Here is a 20,031-nt window from a genome sequence, read left to right on the forward strand (position 1 = left end):
AGCAGCCCCGCCACCCTCCAACACACTTGCGCTCCCTTCTCCTCCTGTCTTCACCACCTTCTCTTTTTCTGTCTCTATCCATCAGTTGTGGTGGGCGAAAATCAATACCCACATTTGAGCTGTCATACATGTGTCTGTCAGAGCAGAAGCAGCGGGGTAATTTAGACAGACACTCAATCTGATGTAAGTAGCGCTCCGTTTTAAAATAACTAACGGGTTGTTAGCACGATGTTCATGACAAATTGAAGCAGCTGTTTTTGTTTTTTTTTGCAGAATGCTTGTACATGACTTATGTTATATCCCTGAGCTTAAGTTTCTTTTTCCTCCTCCCCTAAAAAAAAACTGGTAACAATTTATATCTGCCTCTATTTCCTACAATATCAAGCTACCAGATATGGCTCCGTTCAGGAGGAGAGTCTGGGATAAAGAGCTGAGGGCAGCACAGAGCCTCTGTGGGCAGAGGTGGCTCCTGGCCATCCATCTCTGGTTTCAGGATTCGTAGAGAGCTGACAGGTCCACGTCTCCCCGGGGCAGGTCTCTGGGTTGCAACCATGGATACACCGACAAACCAAGAGCCGTCAGTCAAGAAGTACCAGCTAGACAAATTCACGGGAGATGGGGCAAACAGGATAGTGGGACACTAAAGCCTAATTTATACTTCTGTGTCACAACGTGACATGTGGACCCCTACATGTGGACCCCTACACATGTGGACCCCTACACATGTGGACCCCTACACGCACCTCCAAAAGAATCCTGACTACGCGTTGTGTATCTTTACCTAAATGTTTGTGTGAATTACAGAACATAAAACAGGAAATGCAAGAAAGTCAGAGATCTAGTGAGAGATCATCAGCCACTCTTGGGGAACACACATGCAGAGGGGCAGTATCCGGACAGTGAAAGTGGTTTGTGGGAAACTCAGAGTGAAAAAAATCAGACGTGCTGATAAGAAATCTGGGATTTCATGAATTTTACAGCCACCTGAATCTCCTTGACATTTCACACTCTGGCAAGCTCCTTTAAAGACTAATAATGAAGATGGTGAGGGAGAAGCAGTGCAACAAAAAGGGTCTCTGACGAAGCACACTTTTAGCAGAGGCTGCTTTGTAAAGTGTCCATCAGAAGTAACAAATCCTATTCAGACAGCGACAAAGCATTGGGAGCAAATTTGACTCTCCAAACTGAGCCACAGCAGACTGTGCTTCACTTCACCACGGCCGCCCCAACGGCTCTGTAAAATCGAACACACACACAAAAACACCAAAAGTCAAAAGGGATTAATAACTCAGAGTGTGGGATGTCAGTGGGTTAAAAACACACGTGTAACATGGCTCCTGATTGAATGATGAATGATGTAGCTCACTGACCCGGGCCCACACTGAAGTGAAGAAAGAGGGTGCTCCACTAAAATGTGAGTCAGAGTGTGAGGGTGGCGGCAAGGCGGAGGAAAACAAAATGAAGGAGAGAGATGCTTATAATAACAACAATACTGTCCAATCGTAACCACACGCTGGTCTGCAATCATGCACCTCACATGCGTGTTCTGTATCCCAGTGTGTAATCACGATCACAAGCTTTTGACTCCAATAGCACGCAGCTGTTTTCTATGTCCATGTGTGCCTAAAGTGTGCAAGTAGTTATGTGTCTATACTTATCTGCCTCCAATCAAAAAAAAAACCCTGCAGAAGGTCTGTGAACATTCTCCCCTTTTACGAATAAATAACTTCTCTGGCTGTGAGAGCCACTCTTCATATTGAAGGTGAGCTGACTCAGCAGTCCCAGCAGCCTGAAGGGAAAGAGAGGCGGGGGGGTGGAAGTGATTGCTTTACAAGGGGTAAAATGTACCGAGGTGTTAAGAATCCTCTGTGGAGGCCGAGCTAAAGGCCTTTCCAGTCCTCTTTCAGACGAGCGGCGAAGGAGCGGCTCTCGTTTAAGCTGCATGTGCAGTTAAGCTCTGTTGGTTTCTCTCTTTTTCTTTAACACATTCGCTTCTCTGATTCGGCCTTTTCAATGCCAGTCACAACTCCGCAGGAGCATGAACAGAAATGATTCCAATCTCTGCCTCCCCTCTGGATACTTTATTCATCCAGCCATCAGCAGATGAAGAAACGTGGATTATGGGGCAATCGGGCAGAAGGATGGGGCTTTAATATGCGCTCGCCATCTTTTAGATCTGCAGCAGAAGAAACATATTCTATCATTAACAGCACACAATGTGTAAACCTCAGCACACTGAGAAGTTTGAACCTCATTAAAACCAAAACTGAAGTGAGACATTTTAAAATAATGAGTTTTGTTTCCAGTGAAAGACACATTCAATTAATTCTTTGTATGTGTGGATACACGTTTGTGTGTGTGTGAGTGTGTGTGTTAGTGTGGCATGTTGGCAGGTAGGGTAGGCAGTCAGCGTCGACACCTCCTTTACATAATTACGAGAATAAATTTGGCGAAACAAAAGCCTCTTTTAGAATCACAACATGCTGCCAAGATTCCAGGACTGAATCGCAGCTATCTTATCACACTCTTTATTTTAGGCTTGGAAAAAAAAAAAAAAAAAAAAGTGCCCAATAATAAGTTCAGGAAATAATTAAAAGCCTGATGTGATTAAAAGACAAGACAAGAAAAAACAAAGAGAGTTTCACGTCTTGCCCCTGAGCCTGTTAGCTTCCTCAATCTTTTAGAAGAAATTGGGTTTTGGGCCACAGTGTGTGTGTGTGTGTGTGTGTTATTTGTGTGTGTGTGCGTGTGTGCGCGTGTGTGTCCTCACAAGCACATCACAGACTTCTCTACAGACCAGAGGTCATCACATCCCTGTTTCTTAATCCAAAAACCTCAGCCAACACCAGAAGAGAAACATCATGGCAGCCGTCCTGGACCAGTGGTCAGAGACCGTTTCTGTAAAGTGAAGCTCTGAACTTGGTGCTCACTCCTCCTTGATACAGATGTCCAGCTGCTGACGGGGCCTCAAACACTCTCCAGCAATAATTCACAGATTTTTGTTAATCTGATCAGGGACTACTTGGACACAGAGGTAATATGATGAATTTCCTTTATAGAAAATACAACAACAGATACAATATCAGACAGGAAAAGAAAGCAACACAACTGCAGGAAGCAAAAACCAACAACATGGACTTTTCCTGTCAGAATTAAAGAAATGTGATGGTGCTAATGAATGTGACAAACATCCTGAGCTGGACTCAATATAATAAGTTCAAACAGCAAAACGTCCTGACTCAACATTTATGTGTCCTTGCTGATTTTTATTTGAGATCTATAAAGCGATCTACCTACTGTAATCCTCTAAAGAGCAATAAATGTCATTGCTTTTGATTCAACCTTCAGGCTAATCAGGCAGAAATGTAATATCACCCGTCTCCACCCCTTATACTTAGTGAGCACTGCCAGTGAGAGGTTGTTGGAGTGGTCGCAGGTACAAAATGAGATTATGGTGGGGACTTGAGTAATGAGGGAAGCTGAAAGGCCGCCCCCCCTCGCCCCCCGTTCATTCTTCTCAAAAGGAGGAAGTAAAGCTGCCTGACACACACGTAAAACATTCCAGACGAGCATAAAGTTTTGCAAAAAGCGTCATATTGCATCACATGAAGAAAACTTCCAGGCAAACAACCGTCCTGTTGTTCAATCATGAGATAGTAGTTTCACTCAGCTCCTCTAGCACAAGAAACTTTGAAATGAAAAAAATGCTCCTCAATGACTGGATCTACTCGAGATCGTTTTTCATTCCTGACGACCGTGCTTCAGTTTGACGTCCTGACTGAAAACATGTTTGTGTCCCGCCTCTGACTGTGAGGTTTTTTCTTATTGCAATAAAGTTAAGGAGTGTTTACACAGGAAGTCCTGCCAGCAGTTACATTTATTCTACTTTTACATAAACACCCTTTTATTTATTTATTTACTGTTTCTCCACAGCTCTGTGTACAGTGCATCCGGAAAGTATTCACAGTGCTTGACTTTTTCCAGCTTTTGTTACACACAATACCCCTTCATGACAAAGTGAAACAAAACAAAAGTTAGTTTGAACTTTTGTGAAAAAAAAGAAAAAGAAAAGAGCCTTATGTGTGCGGTGGTTTTTGAGAGGAAAAAATATCTAAAAGCAGTTTGGAACAATGCTGTTAAATAACATTTGGAAAAAGTGAAACGCTGTGATTTCTGGATGTATGTATAAGACTGCCTCTTCTGATTCATTATTTTCAGAATCATCATGGTCTTGAATTTAAATCGAGCCAGTGACAGAATTGTCTGAATTAGCACAAAATAGATTCAAAATTGTTGTTCCATTGGAGTTTTTTTTTTTGAAGAAGAAGAAAAATGTACCTCATTCATTCCCATACTGTAGTCAGTAATGGGTTCTACCTCCAGACAAATGGGAGTCAGTTGGTGATGGTGAAGATGTCAGATGTGATAACTGGCAGTTGGCTGCAGGTACATAAGTCGACACGATAAAGATGAATCCAGGCTCAAAATAAATAAAGCTGTTTGAAAAGCAACTGAAAGATCATTCTAATGAAGCCCTGTCGCCCTGTTCACCACCAGATACGGCTGTTTGTGGCCTCTCAACAAGCTCATCTTCCAAAAGGTTTTTACCAGGATTTAGGGGAGATGTGACTCTCAGATTCAGCCTCACACAGTGTTCACATGTCTTCATACATGTTTATTAGGTGTTGTTGGCATTGGGAGTGTGGAAGCTACAGATGGTGATCTAATGAGAAATTGAGAAGCCACCGGAGAAGCCTTTGGTTAAGCCTATTTGGCAGACAAAACTTAAAGTCAAAGGCTATACGGGAACCTTTTTAATCATAATAAATGTTTATAAATGATTTAACAGTTTGCCAATCATGCTCCGACATGCTCGAAGTGTCATCACAGTTCAGTGTATGTAAGCAGATAAGAAGTCTAAACTGTAGCATGACGAGTGCAGTGAGACATGTGGAGAACAATCAGGCAAATCAGTGAAAGGGAACACATCTAGGATTTTTTTTTTTTGTTTGTTTGTTTTTTTAATTGCAGACATTGAGCAAGCAGAGAATGAGATATGTTTCTTTGTGAGTCAGAAGTTCCTTCGTACCAGGTCTGGATGAGACCAAACAAGAGGTACTCTGAGAATCTGAATCTCTCCTGAAGAACCCCCAAATTCCACCAGCTGTGTGTTCAGTCCACTTCAGCAATGGAACTAATACGTTTTTAATTTATTCAATGCGTTTGCTTCCGCTGACTTCTGCTGCGCTGCGTCTCAGCTGTGTCCCGCCTCCGGCTATAGACCTCTGCAGCAGATACGCAGAGCTTCTTCTTTTTTTTTTCTTTTTTTTCGCCGGATGCCGGAGCACATCGCACATCGAGAAAAAAAAAACAAAAAAAACAAATAATTTATCCTGTTTATTTTCAGAATAAAACACTCACAGTTTTCACAGTTAGGAACAATCATCTGTGTTGATGGGATTACACAAGTTTTTATACCACATACATAGTATTATGTCGCACAATTGCGAGTGTTATCTATCATTAGCAATTAAAGTCTTTTGTTCCGGTACTCCAGTCTCCAGCTGTGCTGTGTTTTGAAAACGCAGCCCGTTGGCGTTGACGGACGAGTGCGCACAACGTCGGAACGGAGAAATTTAACTCTCCAGAGATGATACGGACGTGCAACTTTTAGCTCCAGAAGTTGTTCGTGTTTGCCAGCGGGGAAGAAGTTCAGAATAATTGAGGAAAGTTGGGCGAAACGTAACGATTTCATACAACATGGCCACAAACTTTACATCCAAGTCAGATTGTCAGTCATACAGAAGACAGCATCCTTAAGTCAGCAGCAGAAGCTGTCAAAGAGCAGCAGTGCGTCGATCTGTCGCTCTATCCCAGCATGCTTTGCTCCAGGCATGCGTCTTGATGGTTCTATGTTTAACATTTCGGCATTAATCCGATCTCAGTGTGTAGTTGTAAGTTTGACAAAAAGCAGAGCAGGGAGACCTGACTCTAAAGGCTCGGAGCCTGCTTCAGTGTTTGGATCGACTGTCTTAATTTCTCATGTGTGGAGGAAGACTTCTGCAGCTGCTCTCTAAAGCCGACTACATCTGCTCTTCGGAAACCTGGAGTACACTTCAGACAACAAGCCTGGCTCACATTCTCTACGCCGTAGTGTGAAATGTTTGCTTAACAGGGATTTCTCCTTCAATCTCAAAATCTATTTCACAAGCAGCAGCTTTCTTATTTTTCGTTTCAAACTCCGAGGGGGAAGGCTGTTAAGTTGTGAGATCAGCTGGTGATGATGCGAATCGTGATTATTTCAGTAAGCAGCAGGCGTTAACACTGAAAACTGATTTGTTTTTCCTCAACTATGTGAAGATTTAAAGAAAAAAAAAAAAAATCTTTTCGGGGTAGAGTTGAGGGAAAACACATGTGAAGCTGGAATGCACATTTTACAAGTGTGGGTTAACCTCTGTGAGCATCCTATAGCTTTGCATCTGCACTACATGTGTGTGTCCCTGAAATTAAAAAAATAAAAAATGCAAATCAAGAGGTGAGATCACTGACGAAACCGTCCTCCTGACTGGATCATTCAGATCTGTCAGAAGACGAAGAACAGATCTTTGCGGCCAGGAGCTCGGCTAAATGTAAAACAGCATCTTGTTCTTCGACTTAATGCTCTCTCTTCTCTGAAGGACTTCTGCTGTAAGACTGGACAGCAGCCTCTCAGCTTATGGTCGCTGTGTGCTTGAGGCGCACGAACACAACGTTACTCCTTTCGGCAGCAGTGTGGAACACTTTAAAACATCTTTAAAACATCATGTTCTCGCCATACATACAGAAAGAGACATGTGCCATATTGAGTTACACTGCACAGATGGCCATTGAGGCTAATGTCAACATGAGGAAGACGTCCAAATAAACATTTGGCCGATGATACTGGGAATTCATTTTCGCAGACCCACTGACCGCAGATGATATGAAGGTACATCTGAGCTCTTTGATCAGAGCCTCCTGTTGGGATCTGAATTTCAGCAGAAGATATTTGGTCCCTCACAGATTGGAAATGTAATTAAAGGTTAAAAAGGGAGTTTTTAATAGCAGATTAGAAATGTCTTCCTTTGGAAAATATCATTGGAAATCTGTCAGCAGATAGACTGCTGCTTCCTGTGTCAGAGAGGCTGATGTTGTTACACCGCGAGCCAGAAGGCAAATCATGAACTCAGGACTAAATGTCTGCAGAGCAGCTCGAGACTGATGGAAAGGTTTCAATATGGAGTCAAGTTTGTCAAACAGGAAAGAGGTCGGAGCACCAATAAGAGGTTAAAACAATACAATGCTTCAGCTGCTGCCTTCTTACAACACCCTCGGTTTTCGTTGACTGCTGCTAAGTGAAACGATAAAACGTGTTTGCTGTGATAATGATTGTGAGTGTGAACTCATCACACACACACAAAACGCACACATACACACACTTAGCTTTCATCATCTCTCCTCGCCAACGCAAAGGCAAACTTTAAAAATCAATATGGCGTCACTCGCATGGAGGAGGGCCGCGCAGCACAAAGGGAGAGATTCTTAAAGAGACAGCTGACATGACGACTCGCTGCGGTATCGTCAGGACGTCTTTAGTGCAGACGGTTTGTTGACAGAGGGCTCAGACGAACCGCTGCTGACATGGATGAAGAGATGAATTGATGGTGACGTTGAAGACTTTTCAGCTCAGACGTTACGTCACGGTTATTGTCTCTGTCTAAATGCACATCTCAAGTTGGAATTAAATAAGACTTTTCTAAAAATCTTTTCAGCACACAGATCGTCCTGTTAAATGTGTCGGTTGTTTTTATTAACTGTTCATCTTAATGATGGCTGGCCTGAACTACAAGTTTGAATCAACTTTTTTTATTGTGTGATGAATTTATGGAAAATATCCTGTCGTCTTTTGTTTGAAAGCTTACAAATGTAACTGAATGTATTTTTGGTGTAGCCTATGAAAGCTTAATTTGGTCATTCCAACTGGTAATACAAACATCACTGTCAGCTCATGATGAAGATTACTTTTTATTCATTAAAAGTATTAATTAGGACAGTGAACAATGCATGGCATATCAGCAATATGAATCCATGTTAATCTTCCAGAATTAGCACTTTAGCTCACTGTTAATGTGTGTGTGTGTGTGTGTGTGTGTGCGTGTGCGTGTGCGTGTGCGTGTGCATGTGTGTTTGTGTGTGTGTGTGTGTGTGTGCATGTGTGTGTGTGTGTGCGTGTGCATGTGTGCGTGTGTGTGTACGCCTGGGGGTGCTCGTGAAAGACAGTGACCTTGCTCCCACGCTTTCTCCTCTCCTTTCTTCCTGCACACTTCATCACTCAGCAGTAAAGACAATATCAGACATGAACCTCAAGGAGGCCAGGTCAAAGGTCATGTCATTAGCCTCACCACTTTTCTGCTTACGACGAACATTTACTCAGAACTCATCATTTTCTGTCTCTACAGCTAAATACTTCACTGCGCTGTGTGCACATATAAGACCTCAAGGATTTTTTTTCCTTTTGTCAGCAGGTGAAGGCTTCACTTAAAGATGGAGGCAGGAATCTATCAGGACAAAAGTCAGGGTTCTTAAAGGAGCATTCAGTGACATAAAGCTACTGCTGCTGCGTCTGGCTGTGTTAACACCGTAGCAGAAGGAGATGACGTACGACAAGCCATAAATCTCTACCAAGATCACCATCATTCACGGCCTTTATCCCCTCACAACAGGAGTGTCCATTAGGCAACGCAAATGTGGGGGAAAAAAAGCCTTAATTATAAATTAATTTCCTTCATAGAAAAGTGCATTATTGTAATAATAATAATAATAATATACTTGTTCTTTGTTATAAAAGCACTAGCTTAACTACAACAATTGCTACATGTGACAGGTTGATTTGAAGGAATAGAAGTACTCGGAAACATTTAAAATCAAACAGACTGCTTATGGCTGCATGTGCAAAAAAATAAAAAAAAGTTGAAATTAAAGCATGTTTGAGATGCTTCAGGAAGACTTGTTCTTTGACAATGGGCCATTGGGAGAAAGACAATACAGAGGATAATTTGAAGAAAGGATTTAGTTACAGATATATTTGAGAAGTTAGTCCAAAATAGAACGTCCAAACAACAGAAAATCTAACAATAAAAACATGTTGGGCCGTTTTTTTTTTTTTGTAAAGCTGTTTTATTTTAAAGCTGAATTTATTGGAACATGTTTAAATATGTATCCTTGGTCTCATCATGGTCATCTTGGGTCAATCCATTTATTAAATCACAGGTCAGATTTGCTCAAACGCTCCCCACTGTTAGTTCAAACATTGATAAGGAAACTATCTTTTCACATTGCACCAACTGTTTGAGAGATTAATCCTAAGCATTCTTATCATGGTACCAGTCAAAATTAGACTTATACAACATACTCTATAAAAGCAATAAAAAATGGTATCTTGTGTGTGAAGAACCCTGACGCTAAGCATCAACCATTCCTCCATATCAGGTCAGCTGCCAGCTAATTGTACTTTTTTTTTTTTTTTTTTTTTTTACTGAGAGGCTCTGCGTGCTACCAGGAGAAGTGTTTCCTCCTCACAGAGGCTTGTCACACATCATTACCTGAGGAGGCCTTGAGAGTGATTCCTGCAGACAGCTCCAGCTTACTGTCTGGGGGATAACTGTAAACAGCACCCTGCTGGGCTAAATAAAGGGGAGTGATGACCATTACTTCCACAGGTAGGTTTTTAAAAAGAAAAGCTGGCATGTTCCACGTTATATTCATGAGAAGTGTATTGAGCAGACCGTGAGAGCTGAACACAGGATGGACTACCACGAGAACCACCTCGCCCAGCAAACACACCTCACGATGATTTTATACCTGAAGCCCCGCCTTAGTGAGGCAGAAACCCCAGCAATGAATAAAACATAAATGAGTCCCGTTTATCAGAGATGCACTGACCGAGGACACACACTGCCACACCCAACCCAAGCCCCCACCCTGTGACGCCCTGTCACCTCGCACAGGGATCAAAAGGCATTGTGTCATTTTAATCAGTCATCGCAGTGGGTAACCCCATTAATTTAATTCCGTCTCATCAGCAGTGAGCAGACCACCAAAGGGGTCTGTACATTCCTGAGGTCCAGCAGTAATCCTATCTCTCCGGGACCTGAGATCAGGTCTAACCCTGTGATTGTTCAGAGACCAACCGGGTCTGACTCACTGACAGAGCTGTGAGATCTTTGCAGGAGGAGAAACAAAGCCAGACAGAGCTCATTTTGTTGACACTGCAGGAAGTCAAGCAGAATGAATGATACAGTGGATGAAATTATTTAGACCACCAACCCCCCACTAAAGCAGACCGACAACACAGAGCACATATCCACACAGTGTGTCAAAGGATCAAGTACTGTACATGGAGAGTGGACGAGTACAGTGAATAAGCTTTTACTAGAGTTTTTTTTTTTTTTTAATACAACAATAGTTGTAGAACAGGTACCGGTACTAAAAGGCAATTGTCCCAGACAGTCTCCATGGGCAAACACTGAAACACTGTCTTTGTATCACACCTCGTGGTTTGTCTGTGGCATCATTAAATGTTTATAGGGACAAAGCATGATGGGTTCTTAACAGCTTACCGTACCTTTGGTCTCAGGAGGATGAGGATGCTCATCACAGATGAATTTGATCTTTGGAGTGTGGCTGTCCTGCACCTGCAGAAACATTAACAGTTGGTGAACATGGTGAAGCTGTAAAGCAGAAAATTCAATGAAAATGTTCATAAATCTGGCCCTAATATCCTCTGCAAGCCATCTGTTCATGAAAAAGAAAATGTGCCATGTTTCAACTCACAAGTGTGTGTGTGTGTGTGTGTGTGTGTGTGTGTGTGTGTGTGTGTGTGTGTGTGTGTGTGTGTGTGTGTGTTTTGAGGGGGATTTAAATGTAGAAACATCTGCATTAGGAGCTTTGTTTGAGTAATGTTTGGGCTGCAAAACAGGTCTACATGACTCCAGAGACTCAACACTTCCCCACATGTGCGGAGAGAACATGAGAGGTACACAGAACGCGTTGGCTGTTGGAAGGTCAAACTGAAGACATGTGGCAAGTCATAGGAAAGCTGTACTCCCCAGTGGAAATACAAAATACGACATTTATTAAAGGCTCAGCGGTTTGTTTGCTTTTTTCAAGTGACAGGAAAGTAAAGTTATGCATTAAAGGTAGAACATCAGAGGCCTTCACTGTAGTATAAAATGAAATACATCATGTACCTTATCTGCGGTGGCAGACTTTTGAAGCCACCACGTCTCTGTTTTGTGTGTACGTGCGTGTGTGTGTGTGTGACAGAGTCTCTGCTTCTTTTTGGAAACCAGTGTACACCCCCTTTTCCAGTAAGCTACAAGGCAAACTAACAAAAAGAAGTCCTGGCCAACTTCCTTTCTTACACCGCGTGATGACTTCACTTTATCACGGAAGAAATATCAATGTGGCGCTAAATTCTTGAGTCTAAAACCCATCATGAATCAGTTTAATGTCTGCTAGACGTCCTTTCCATACGCGCCGATACTACTTTAAGAGCTGATGATCCATGTGAACTTTTCCTCTCAAATAACATTACACATGGGATTCTCTCTAACCTTAATAATTATGAAAGCGTTCCACGGTCCATGACTTCGAAGGACTCAAGGGTCCATCTAAAGGGTTAAAAAGGCTTTCATCCTTTTGTGATGTCTAAGCTTATATTTCTACTCTAATCATCTTTCCAGCAGTTGCGCTATACAAAATAGTGTTGTTGTATTTTTGTGTTTTTTTCTTAGATTAAAGAAGCATCTTCATTCCTAAATAAAACACTGTTTTATTTAGGAATGGTATGGGCTGAAGAGCTCAGAAATATGTGTGAGCTAATTAGCAGACAGGAGAAGCAATGTTGAACAGTGTTATGGATGACGTGATTTTTCTGTAGTCCTATTTAGACAGATACTGTGATTATTGTGCAGGAATGGAAACAGATACCTTGCCAAACTCTTCCTCCAGAGGATGATAAAAAGAGAGGTAGCTTGCCGATATATTATGGATTTACCGCTGTCAGTTTACGGAGCTAAAAAGCATCTGCTGTTACACAGAGAGGGAGTTGAAGAATAAAACAGTCCTGACATATGACAGTTTATGTAACAGTGCCAGATGAAATTTCAAATCAGCAGATCTTTACAGATATTTAGAGTTTAGGTTGAAAAATACCACAAATGGCATGATACTCCGCTTCATCATAAACAAAATGGCAATTAGAATAAACCATTAAAGATGCAGTATCTACATTAGAAGAACAAAGCTTTGTGTTGTTTTTTTGTTTGTTTTTTTTAAATGCTGCATTACAGGACAACGTACTGAGCTAAAGTGTTTGGAAGTCTGGTGTGCAAACTAAAACCGCTTCTTTTTTTTCTCACTAGCACAGAGTTTTGAACCCCGAAGGAAAAAACATTTAGTTAACCATGAAATTGAAGATGTCTTTCATTAACTCCAAATAACGTAAAAACCATCAACTACCTCATTGGCTTCTCTCTATGTGTATTTTGTCTCATCGTTCTCTGACAAACTCAGAGCTCTTCCATAATGATAATTAACATGCACCATATGTTGAAAAAGGGCTGACGGCACAAAACTAGTGGTGGGCGATTTGACCGGAGCTTCATTTATTTCAGTCTCATTTTGTTTTTGAATATGACCAGAATTCTTTGTGCTTTGTGTTGTTTCTGCTTTTTCTTCTCCGTCTGTTTTTAATTAGCGGTTAACAAACAGGAGCATTTACCACCCACCTCAATGCAACACCTTGAAAGTGCTAAAGTAACCTACGAGTCAGGGATAAATACTTCATGATTAGTTTCAGATAAAGGAAAGATTGAACAAACCAAAAAATATTTGCCTCAAAATTAGCAAAAGTGGAAAGTGAACCAGTGTGACATTGGCAGCAAAAACTCCTGTCATGCTAGCAGCGTAAACAGAAACAAATTGTAAACATGTCATTATGGGGCCCAGCCATCTTTGTGGTAATCAACTGATTGAAGAGGCTATCTAAGTTTGAAAGACACTTGGTAGCCTGCTACATCAAGTTGAATAGCATTTCTTAACTCGAGTGTTCAGCAATCAGCAGAGACCAATTAAAGCCTGAGAGATAGAGATCTGTCATTAGTGATTAAACATGGCTGCTGGAGACGATTGTAAATCAGTTATCGATGTCAGGGTGACAGTGTTGGGTCAAAATGTAAAAAGAAAAATATAAAACCAAAGTAAGGGTCTAATCTTCAGATGACAAGTTTGTGAGTTTTCTGTCAACCATAGTGTCAAAAAAAACAGTGAATGTTGTCCAGCCACGAACAGGCTTCTCATTGAATAGTTTCATGTAGAGACAGACTGGAGAGGTCTATCTTACTAATACAGACATAGAAATGTCTACACTGGTAATTTCACATGAAAATAACACTGAGACCCACAGGGACAGAGCAATGACCGGGGTTATCTTTGAAACTCCACCTGCAGCTGCCGTGTTATTAACATTACGTTTGGCTTTATCGCAGAAAAACGTCTGTGTCTGGGAAGAAAAGAAAAGACAAAAAGCCAAACATGAAAAAAATACAACAGAGCGAGGAGTTTACTCTTCAGGTTTTTAGGTTTTTAGCATGAGCAGCAATTTCCTGTCTTCAAAGTCCATGCCTCTGAACTGGGAGGATGCTATAGTGAGGTTGAATCACCAGTGCTGGAATTGAGCAAAAGTAACTGTACATGCCACCGACACCAGTAGTGTCATTCCAATCAACCCACTGGACCCCAATTTTAAGTGAACGTGATAACCTACCATTTTTCATCATCACTGTTTATCAGTGGAAACATCTGGACCCAACGGCAGACACTAAGAGCACATTTAATCAAGTTAAAACTGCCTGCTTTCATTTCTTCTTTCTTTGAACTGGCGTGATGGGATTATTTAAAACATCCTGGTCATTGTGCTGCAGGTATTCAAAAAACAAATCAGCCAACACAGTTTAATTAACACTGGTTGGGACAAGGTCAAATATTGTATTTGGTGCTTGAATACATGCGGGGTAAGAGAATCAGGTAGAAATATATGATCACACTTCATGTGGTTTATGTTTCCTTTTAACTCAAAAGTCACCTCCAAACTCACACTGACACAAACTGGACATCAGACATTGTTGGGATGTTTTCCTCTATTAACTGAACTCCTACGTATCCATTCTTACCGAGGCTGAATGATTAAGAGCTCTATTTGCAGTTGTAGAATGAGCCGATTGCTCAACATAAATTATACATCTTCTAATTAGGGTCAGTGCACTCTCTGATAACAGCACAGGTATACCAAGTATAGATGATGAATATTTCATCAGTGAACTTTCATGATAGATGACGGCGTTTATTCCAAGGTAGAGATAAGACAGTAAAGTCCACCTAATTAAAAAGACAAAAGGTTCCTAAAAGAGATGTCAGGGGAGCTGTGACTTTCAGACTACCAATGAGCACAAATATTCACACAGGGGAAGTCTGCATAAACACTGAAAAAAACAAACAAACTGAGCTTAGGTTGTATCAATGATGTATGAGCAATGAGACAGAAAGATGTTCCCCATGTCCCCCTCCTTCCCATCTCTCCCTCATTCATGGAGCAACCGAGCCGTGGCTTCACATGGAGCTAACAGGCTTAACCTGCCCCCCATGGAGCCACTCACTACACAGCGGCCTCACAGACTGCAGGGACCCTTGGTCCAAATCAAATCCTCATCTCGTGTCCCCTGCACATGCTAAGTGAATTTAAGCCATTTGTTTGGATTTCAAGACGATGGTAATTGCCTAAATAGTCTCCGTAGAGACACTAAATGGGCTTCATTTAGGAGGAAAGTATTTTTTTTTATTAACACTACATTGAATCACATTGGGTTCAAGCTATGGGTGAACTTTTTATAGGGTTCCCATCTGTTTTTTTTTTTCGGTCGTTTTTTTTGCAGCACATGGCCCTTGCTGTGGGTGTCAGCTCACTTGCTCAGGGCCAAATAAGTCTCAGCTTTTTTGTCGGGCAGCGTGGATTGGCTCTGCTTCCTGAAAAGCACAGCTGATGCTCTAAACAGAAAATATAGGGACCGTTATAACACAAGGACATGGGCTCACTTACACTTAACAAATACTGTGTGTATATAGTAATAGCAGTGCAGAGAATGATGGATTAAATTGTCAAAAGAGTATGAGCTTAATAAACAGTAGCTAACACTAATAGATATTCTTAAATTCAAGAGAATAATGTACACACTGCTTGATTCATTACAATGACAGAAAATTATGTCGTTCAAAGTATATGCATGCAAATGTGCAAAAAGTTATTTTCTTATAAGGAAATCAAATAAATGAAAAGAACATGATTGACACTAGGGCTGAGCAAGACATCGATCTTTCATTCCAAAACATTTTGGCTTCCTGGGATCACGTTGAGAGTTTAGTGCGGGTCAAAAAGAAGGCAATGCATCCACCGGTCAGTCAAATAAACCATGTCTGTAATTATGCAAATGTAAGCATCACTAAATGTCATCAAAACGTTCATTAATTCATGAGTTAGAACCCCCCTGCTGTGCCGCACGGCCAACTACCTCACGACGGATCAAACACTCCCTCATCTAGTTTGCCCGATACCTTTTATCCCCCAATAAACAAAGCCAGAACATCCTCACATGCAGTCGCTGACAGACTGCATCTTTATGAATGACTGAACTAAATGTACAGTAGGTTGCACCCGTGCCAAATCTTAGCAATTAGCGGCCTGTGGGCCACAGCAGTTGTCTTCAGCAGGTCAAGATAACCCAAGTTTGATCCTGCTGTTGTTTGAAACGACTATATGCTGTACTGTCTTTAAAAACAAACATTGAGCTACAGTCATAAACTGACCATAACAACATGAGTCAATTTCCTTGTGGTCTTTATTGATTTAATAAATACCTCAGGTACTTTAAAAAAAAAAAAAAAAAAAAGATTCTTCAGAAGAAGAAAAATCGATTCCCTGTACAAAACAATGTTTGATATAAGGATTATTTGATTGACTTAATTGCAATAAAACATGCAGCTTACTGGAGAAACTCCAATTAGTGTGCAGAGGTAGCCTGACAATGAGGAGGTGTCCTGTCGCTCACACATATTTCACACCTCTATATTACACTGCTGGTGCTGTTTGTAATTATCCACCTACAGTGGCTTCTCATTCTATACACAGACACGGTCCTCCGTCAGAGGCAGCAGATGAAGACCCCTGCTAAACGACCCTGGCGCTGAGGCCAACGCACTGTGTTACCTCATTGTGTGCGGTGTGAGCTGCCTGATCGTGCGGGGACAACTACGACTAAAGCTCTTAATCCCCCCACCTTAATTCACAAAAGCCTGCTAGGTTGTAAGTGTCATCGGTGTGGAAGGTTGTCCTGGTCCTGGCTCACGTGGTGCGCCAGTTAAAACAATAACAACACGGAGAGTACATCCATTTAGAAACCGGGACAAAAAGTCACGCCGGGCCGCTGAGCATCATCTCCTTACATACTGTATAGCAACCTCGTAAAGAGGATGGTGCTGAGGATGGACACGTGGGTTGCTTGGGATGAGGATTGTTCATAAAATTGTGTTAAATGTGGAGTCCAGATAACATGTGAGGCTGCAGAGCTTTGTTCTTTTATAAACACTTGTCAGGACACAATGAAACGCAGAGATGCATGGTTTAAAGTGAACTGTTATTATTGAGGAGTTGCAGCACGATCATATAGGCTACTGCACTGATAGAAAATCAACACTGGTTGATAAGTAATTATTGTTGGCTTTACGAAATACATTTAGAGCATTGTTATTACCCTCGAGCCTGTATTAAGCTGTTTTCCTATATGATTTGCCTGTAAGTGAAATTAAGCAATGTTTCAAATCATTACCTATTTATCCTAGACGTCAGAGCTTTTTTCCTACACTAGCCTACTTTATTATTATTATTTTTTTTTAATCGGTTCCCGTTATAGGCTCTGAAACGTCAAGTTTGTTGCTCTCTCTTTACTGGAGGCATTGTGCTCAACCTGAACGCTGCACGATCCACGGTTGGGTCCGAGGCAAAGGGGTGGCAGTCATGCTCATGATCTTCCTCTTAATTCAAATTAGGACAGGATCTCGTGTAGCCTAATAAAACTATCCTTTCTGAGGCAAAGCAAGAGAGAGAAAAAAAAAAGAACAAGCGGGCATTAAATCAGCGAGGCGGCTCCTACCACCTACGCCGACCGAGCGCTTACCTCCCCGGCCGCTCGCCGCTCCTGTTCCCCGGCGTTTGTCCTTGTTTAACTGCGCTGCTGCTCATGAATGAAGGATGCCTTTTATCCACAAAATACAACTGTTACATTTCACAAGAAAAAAAAAGGATCAACAGCGTGCAATGGTAGCGACTGTTTGTTCTGCTGTGCGGGTAGATGTCCTGTCTGTGCACCGGGGCTGCACGTCACCAGGTGGAGAGAGCAGCACTTGGCACACACGGCTTGCTGCGCTCCCTCCGTGCGGCAGACGTGAAGTGAGAGTGCGTGCTTGGACAGGCTGGCACACTATGTGGACACTTTTCTCCCTATAGCCTTTCGCTGTGGTTTTCTCCGCCCCTTTCCCTGTGATTGGTTTTCACAAATCCTAGAGCGCCCCCACCCACCACTACGCGCATGTGCACCTGCAGATATGTTCTCAGCTGGGTGGAAGCATAGACTGTAAAAGGTGAAAAGAGAGGAAACATTTGGCATCTTTGGTGCCAATGAAGGATTCTGAGAGGTTAATGTCCAGACCTGAATGAATTGTTCAATTGTAAATAATTGAATTGAACAATCTCAGAGACCTTTATGCTCACTTCTAAACAAAAGCCAATAAAACCATTTTTTGTTTTCGACTTAAGCGGGGATTTTCATTGCTTGATTCACTCTCCTTTATTGAGCTATGGAGTGTAGACCATTTTTGATTGAAATTTGAAATTATGATAAGTAATGAATATTGGTGCATAATGCTGTCTTAATGTACTTCTCAGAAATATCCTAGGTACTGTATTTATGAAAAAGCCATTCAAAGTCGTAGCTAATTACAACTGGGAAATGTTGATGATGACCAAGTGGATTAGCTGGGATGTTAGGGCGACATTTCAGGGCAGCAATATGGTGGAAAGCCTGGCAACCGTGTCAACAACTGACAGTGCCAAAATACATAGGACTATTTTTGAAGTTTGTTTACTGTCGCTATCATTTCCCTTTAATAGTAACACATTTTAGTATATGCATTTTAGCTGTCACAAGCGAGCCAGCAAGCTTGTAACGATAAAGCACGCCTGGCAACTTGTTTTCTTTTAGCCCCACCCATCCCGAGCATGGGTCTAATTAGGCTTAAGTGAAAACACCAGTGTGAACACTTCAGCGCATAAAGCCAACAGTAACACTAAATCTCTTTTTGGTTTAGTTATGTGTGTTCTCAACTACTTCATGAATATAAAGTTAACAATTTCATTACATCCTATTTCTGAAAAACAATACTGGATTACAAGCAACAGCAGCCAAGACAACTGGCAAACATTACAAAATTAACTGCAAAAGTTGAGTTTGTTATTTTTAGATCAATCACTCAAGACAGGGACATTTTGAAGACAGAATTTTAATTGATACTAGCTAAAAAGAAAATGTGCCAATGAAGAGATCTTCAGCTGGTAGTGCGCACCTTTTTTTTTTCCATTAGATTATTAGGGTAAATTTCATACTGTAGTACCTTCCTGTTTTCGACCAAGAATGAAAAATAGGATTACACAAAAGAGTAGAGTCAACACATTTATCCTCTTAGAGGGAGATGAAGGAGACAGTGAGTCTGTGTTTATCCATTATGAAATCCATATCTGTCTGAAGGTTAAACATCCCAGCTTCAGTCTCCAAACCACTTCTACATTTAATATCACAGTCTGACCATCAAATAACTTGTTTTCTTAAATGATACATCAGCTCCTATGATTTTGATCATCCTTGGAAAATCAATGAAAATTAGCATCGTAAACATGACTCTTGAAGGGCATCTTCATCAAATGGGCTCCAAGCAAAGTAATCGTGCAGAGTCATTTAAAATTCAGGATGACTGAGCTCCTATGGGCAATGCAACGTTTTCAGAAATCCTAATATTGTCAAAAGAACGGCCTCTGTGTAGGGATTTTTGGCCTGTGTTTAATCATACCAGATTTATTGCTCTCACACTCTGAAACGATCAAAGTACTTATCTCCTTGTAGAGAAAGACTTAGATGTTAAATGTTTTCTCCAAACACCATTTTCCTTTTTCCTTGTACTTGTCTGGGAACACAGGGGGGTTGAAGGGCTGCCTTTCTTGCAGTAAAATTAAAGTGTTTTTTAAATAGATGGAATGTCAGTTAAATTGCTGGTTGATAAATTATTCAAATTGATCACAATGGCACCTGAAGTTTTGATGTTTGAGATGTAGCTTGAGCGCATCTATAAGTTATACTGGCACATTACTCCATCAACATGGATGCCTGGAAAGCAATTAACCAGACTATTCCATTTTTTATTGATGTATTTTGTGAACAATAAAGTCCAGCCACACACTTCAATGAAAGAGGAGGTATACAAATCGAGGGTAATTCACCTAGACCTTGTGCCAAGGACACAGAAGCATACATACAATTATACATCATCCACATGTATTTTTTTAATTATCAAGCAGTCCACAATGACAATGACCATAAATACAACATAGGAACTGAAAGAGATCAATCCATATACATTATATATAGAGAGCGAGACAAATGTTGTAAAAATGAGTCCAGATGTTGTAGAAATGGACCCCAAGATTCTTCTTGGTCAACATAGTCTTCCGAATAAGACTACTGCTACTGCAGCAACATACTGAAGTAAAAGTAGAAATGATACTAGGAGTCTTAACTCATGAAAAAAAAAGAAAGCTAGAAAAGCAACTGAAAGGCTAATGAATGAAAGCAA

General features: G+C 41.2%; 1 protein-coding gene across 2 annotated transcripts in view; it reads right to left on the reverse strand.

Moving 5' to 3' along the window:
- The window catches only part of klhl29 (kelch like family member 29), an 88,022-nt gene extending 70,398 nt beyond the window's left edge, over window positions 1-17,624 (reverse strand). The window contains exons 1-2 of one of the 2 annotated variants that reach the window (XM_079370603.1): window positions 17,307-17,624; window positions 10,643-10,712 (exon numbers count right to left, since the gene is read on the reverse strand). The gene's annotated coding sequence lies outside the window, so the exon portion shown is untranslated. Of the gene's footprint in view, window positions 1-10,637; window positions 10,713-17,306 lie in introns of both variants that reach the window. The other variant, XM_079370604.1, reaches the window with a different exon arrangement.
- Window positions 17,625-20,031: the final 2,407 nt, after the last annotated feature.

This window comes from Symphodus melops (assembly GCF_947650265.1).
Source record: "Symphodus melops genome assembly, chromosome: 1".
Classification (NCBI taxonomy): Eukaryota; Metazoa; Chordata; class Actinopteri; order Labriformes; family Labridae; genus Symphodus; species Symphodus melops.